Raw genomic sequence first — 6,027 nt, forward strand, 5'->3', positions numbered from 1 at the left:
AAGAAAAAAATAGAAGTGAACTCAGGCTCATATGAATCTCTTGCTTTCTCTATCTTAGTAAGAGAGATTTTTCTATACTAGAAGATGCCACATATGAGGTAGAGAGATGCAGAAGGAGAATCTCATTAACATGAGCTCTCCACTCCCCATGCACTTTGAAACTGCCTGCTGTCAGGCTGCTGAGAAGCCAACATATGCAGGCTTCCAGGGCGTGCATGCTGCAGAAGGCTGCGTGTAATTATTTCTGGATAGGATCCTGTGTATGATTCCATGATAATACTGCCTTATAGTCTGTCTTTATTTGAACTGATATTTCCTATATGTATAATTTAAGCTCCTAACAGTGAGGTATCACAATAGAGGAGCACACAGGTATTTTCTCTTAAGCTATTTAGTAAATATTGATGTGTGAACTCTGGTGGATTTATTGTTTTTTCTTTTGGGAATGATATTACTGTTTATAGCCAGTGCATGATAGCTGGTGTCAGTTATAGCCAATTGGTTCTATCTAGAGTATCTTTAAATTTCTAATGGATGTGTTTTATGCCAAAACTTACTACATATAGTTTCAGATGACATATAAAGTGTCTGCATGGAATCCTCTTACTTTGCTGCAGGAGATCTCAATTGTTTTTCTTTATTATTATTATTTGTTAAAAACAACGTTTTAAAAAACTCATTGCCCTAATAAAAGTCAATAAACTATATTTACTAGACACTTTTACTAAGTATAGAGGATGCTGTAAGATTTCAGTAGTTTTTTAAATTTTGTAAATCATTGTAATTTCTGTTTTTATTTTAGCAAAATCTTCAGCTCGGAGATTTAATCATGTTTGCCTTAAAAAGCGATAGAGAAGAGATTACACAGGTAGACTATTCTGTAAGCAAACATTTATACTTGCTAAACTACTTTACTTTTGTTGCTGTATTAATGATTTAGTGGAAATATGACCTTATTTTTGTGCAAAAATTAATTAAAGTAAACAAAGCTGCTATCATTGACTTTTTCTTGTATAACTAATGATAAACTTTTCTAACAAGTTTTTAATGTAACTGCATTTAAAAATACCAAGTGTATTTTTACAAGAAAAATTTTTACTGTAACTGCATTTAAAAATACCAAGTGTGGGTAAAGGGGGAGGTTGAGTTTTGCTTTCAGTTTTATGATTAACTTATTTCAAACATTCTTAATTTTTCTGATCATTCAAAAGAATGTTGAATTTTGGACTGTTCTATTTACAGTGCTTATACCTAGGTTCTAAAACTGTTTAATGGCAAAGGCTTTTTATTATTTTAATTTATTTAATAACCAGGAGTTTGTTGTAAGTGATATTAAGTTTTATTTAAATTAATGGGTGTTTTTCCTGTTTTAGTCTTGTGATGGCTCCAGTGTGAAACCTTAGTCCTAAGCCTTTAATTTGCATGTTTAATCTTTACATTATTTTGAGATCAAAATTTTTGACCACAAAATTTCCTGATGTGATTATGCATTTTCTTTTTTTTTTCTTTCTGTGCTGTTTGTGGTTCCTTTCTGTTTGTCTTTTGAAAGCATAGGACAAGTCCAACCAGGGTGGAGGGGTCTATGTTAAGGAAGCTGAGTGTTATGCAATGAGACTGTATGAATAGGTTGTCCAGATCCTTTCAAATTCACTACATCATTGCAGAACATGTGAATTTTCTTCGGATACGAGAACATTATTATTAACTATGACATAACTTGTGCCGTGTTTATCATGTCTGCTTTGTTAATTAGATTGATTTTTGAGGCAGTTAACATTTGTATCTTCTTAGGAAGGTAAATACTTGTCTGTTTATAGAATAATAAAATGATAAAGCTTAAAGTGGTCTCACAAATTGACTAGGGCCATCTTTCTTTTTCTTGGCCAATTTGTCTTGCTTCCCTGCATGTCAAAGACAATATCCCATTTTATCTCCAACTACGCAAAGGGTAACATATTATGGAATGGAGATCTGAAGAAAATTTTTGAGCACTTTAATATTGAGACACTAACAACTTTGAATATGCCATTAAAAGGAATGAAAAAATTATCTATTGATAAATTTCTGGGACCTAATGAAAATCCTTAGGCACCCAAGTGTTTTATCCCATAGTGCATTAGCACATTTAAATTCCAGATAAATGTCTCAGAAATGACTGTTTTTAGGCCCACTTTAGGAAGGGCATATTTTGCATATAAAATATTATGATACAGTGACAGAATATTATAGCATTTAGTGAATGATTTAGTGAATAATCTCCCAAGTGTTTTTAGGATGCCAAGTGTATCTAAATTACATTATGTACATTTGGCTTACTTATAGAAAATGTATTTATTTATAGAAAAAGTAGTTTTTTGAAATGATTCTTTAACATATGTGAATAACTTCCATTGATTTTTTTCCAAGGAATAAGATGTCTTTGAGTTGGTATGAATATGAGAGTTTTTGACAATGGTGAGCTCTGTTGCTTAACACTTTCTTTGTGGATTTATAAATAATGACTTAAGTTCTAAAGATGTACACAAGCAGAGGAAATACTTGAGGCAGTAGACATATATTATTACATATACAGATATTAAATTGTTCTGACATTAATTAGGACATAAATAATGGCATACTTAATCAAAGGCAAGCAAAACATTTGTTTGGTAATTAAAAGAAAACATTTCTTTGCAGGTTCAAAGTTCATCTGTTTAAAACAGGCTATGTCAAATAGATAAAACAAAAGCATATAACTGATACACAGTGCCCAGTTTTACATCATCTTGAGGACATTGAACTCCCATTGAAAGTCAAGGGTCTGGAGACATGTGGAAATAGGACATGTTGACATGTTCAACAGGACAAAACCTTGTCTTAGAGCTTTTTATTTTCCATAGGTGTATACAATACTTGATGTACACATCCTGCTCCCCTTATTCTTTTTTATTTGGAGTTTTTAAGGGAAGAATTACCTAGTTTGTGCTGATAACAGGAGACCTTCAGAAATTAGATTCATTGCCTAATTTTAAGCTATATGTTTTAGAAAAAATAAAGGGAAGAAGCAGACTCCAGTGGAATGGTAGCTTTAGAAACTTTCAAGAGAATGCTGGGGAATAGTTCCAAATATTTAGACATAAACAGGGGAGTTGAGTAAATACAAGATAATAGTTATTCTAGAACTCAAGAATCTAATGTGTTATATCTCGTACAAGATAGATTCCTGACACTCTGTGAGCACTGAAATAAAAGTAGCAATCATTGGGAACCAACTGAGCACCTATGTTTGTTGAGCATTGCCAACTATTAGCTGTACTACCTTGGACAATTTACCTATCCTATCTATGCGTTTGTTTTTTTTCATCTGTAAATGAGAGAAAACTACCCTGGCACATGATAAGCCCAAGTGAGTGTTATTATTATTCCTTCTATTACTGCTATATTATTAGGCTCTAAGAATACAAATGTATTTTATTTTCATTCCACTTTCCCTTCTTATTAATTTTACAGTTATACTTGGTGGTTTGTAATGCTGTTCAGTGTGAAGAGCTTCTTCTGGATTCACTTAGTTGACCAATCTTAACAGCAAATTCTCTGTATGTGAATGCAGGAATGCTGGGAATACAAAGAAGAAAATCCATAGTCACTGTCCTCAAGTATCTTACAGTCTAATAAGAAAGACATACATGAAAACAAATACTTATAGGAACATATGTTAATAACTCTAAACAGGTATCTGTAAGTCATATGTTTGGGTGGAGTATACAAGAATGCTGGAAACATCTCTTTTGCAGAAAAAGAAGAAGCTTATTTCTAAGATAAAAAGGGAATGTAAGATTAAAGGTATAGAATGTGAAACAGCCGGGTTTTATTTTTTGGAAATGCTGGCATATAAAATTCAAGGGAGGGTATTGGCAAATGAGGTTAGATTGATATTTAGAACCTGGATTCTGCAAAGCCATTCAAAGAAATTTATATATTATATTTTGACTAATAGGCAATAAGGAGCAATTAATGAAACTTCAACTAGGAAATAAAAACATCTGATTAAGTTTTTATGAAGATTATTTTGGCAACATATAGAGGATAGAGTGAGGGTGAGAAGTTGATTTCAGAAATAAGAAGACTGCCTAGGGAGATATTGTAGACATCTAGAAAAAAGATGGGTATCTAAATTAAGGCAGTGACAGTGGGCATACAGGGAAGGAGAATGCATCCAAAAGATGTCTTAGAGGAAACATGGAAATTTGGAAATGGACTGTGAGGGATAAAGAGAAGAAGAGGAATCAAATTTGATTCTCAGGTTTTAGGTTTGAGTGTTAGAGTGGTGGCAACAGAAGCTATGGATAAAGAGTAATTGTTAGAAACTGTACATACTGAAGCTTGGTATTCTAATTTATGATCTGTACTGGGCAATGTAGAAACTTCAAGGACCCTTCCCACCATTGCTACAAGATACACTCTTAAATTTTTTTACAATATTTCAATATATAAATTAAATATAACTTTTAGTTAAAGATTAAAAGAAATCAAATAGTATTAAAAGGCTTATGCATTCAGCAATCTTTCGAAGCCATCAGTCTCTGTCCCCAGAGGCAACCATTTTCAACAGTTTTTAAAAACATTTGATTATACTTCTATTTCTCAATTTTGGACATTTATTTATTAACTTCTCATTATGATAGGTGATAAATTTGCTCTTTTCCAAGCCGTGTCTACTTCCTTTTGCTTCTTTTTATTTCCACTTCCCCTATTCTTTCAATGTAGCTATGTTGTAATTTTAGTCCAGTCAATAGCACATTATTATGACTTTTATAAAGTCAAAATTAAAGTATAATTAATTTCTTATGCAAATTTTATCTTTCTATTTTACTTCATCTTTTGTTTGCTTGTTTTTTGATGTTATCTGTCACTCTACTCATTTAGTAAGTTTTCTATGTTCCTTCTCACTTACATTTCTTAAGAATCCAGAGTTTTTCATCCTGTTTATAATTTTTCTAAATTCTTAAATATAGTTCCAAAATCTCTAATAATTACATCCCCTCACTCCACACTAAGGAAGACCCTCATTCCCTGACTTTCTATTCTGGTCTAGATGAAATGCTGCTTGGCCTGGGGCACAGCTTTCATCCTGGGGCTCCCCTCCAATGGTCTTCTGTGTCATTTTTTCTGTTTCCTTGATCTTATGCATTTTTCTCTCTTGGTTTTACTCTCCTATGCTGTGGCACATCCTTCAGTAACATTCTAAGAAAGGATCCATGGACGCAAATTTTCTGTGACTGTATGTTTGGCAATATCTTTATTTTATCCTAACTCTTGTTTGATAGTTTGGCTAGTTATAGAATTCTAGATTGAAAATATTTTTTTCCTCTGAATCTTGAAGACATTGTCATACTTTCTTTTGCATCTAGTGCTGCTATTGAGAAGCTTAATGTTATTCTGATTAATACCTTTTTAAGGTCTTTTTTGGTATTTGGCCTCTTTCTCTCCCCTCTAGAAAGCCTTAGGATCTTATTTTTAACTTTACTATTATAAAATTTTATAATCTTGGGCTTTGATATGGGTCTTTCTTAATTTATTATGCTGTGCTATGTATTCAGTGGGCCTTATAGATCTAGAACACCATTCAGTTTTGGGGAAATATCCTCAGATATATCTTTGATAAAATTTACCTCTGTATTATTCTTTGTTCTCTCTTTTGGGAATTCCTGAGGAAAAACTAAGGGTTTTGGACTTTCTGAATTAATCTTTTAATATAACTTTTTTTTGTTGTCATTATTTATAACAAGCAATAATCAGAGGCCATTTTTTTTTTCAACCACAAGTTAGTAAAAATTAAGTGCATTGACAATATCCTTTGTTGATGAGGGTGGGGAGAAATGAGCCTTATCTTAAAATTGTTGATGGGCATATAAATTGAGAAAGCATTTTTGGAAGACAATTTGGCTATGATAATAGTTTGTACAATTAAGTATCTCTCATGGAGAATTCTCTTTCAGCAAAAGGATATAGGCACATGGATGCTTAGTGTCACAGTGTTTGTAAAAG

Source organism: Pteropus vampyrus, unplaced genomic scaffold (assembly GCF_000151845.1).
Source record: "Pteropus vampyrus isolate Shadow unplaced genomic scaffold, Pvam_2.0 Scaffold2, whole genome shotgun sequence".
In the NCBI taxonomy this organism is placed as follows: domain Eukaryota; kingdom Metazoa; phylum Chordata; class Mammalia; order Chiroptera; family Pteropodidae; genus Pteropus; species Pteropus vampyrus.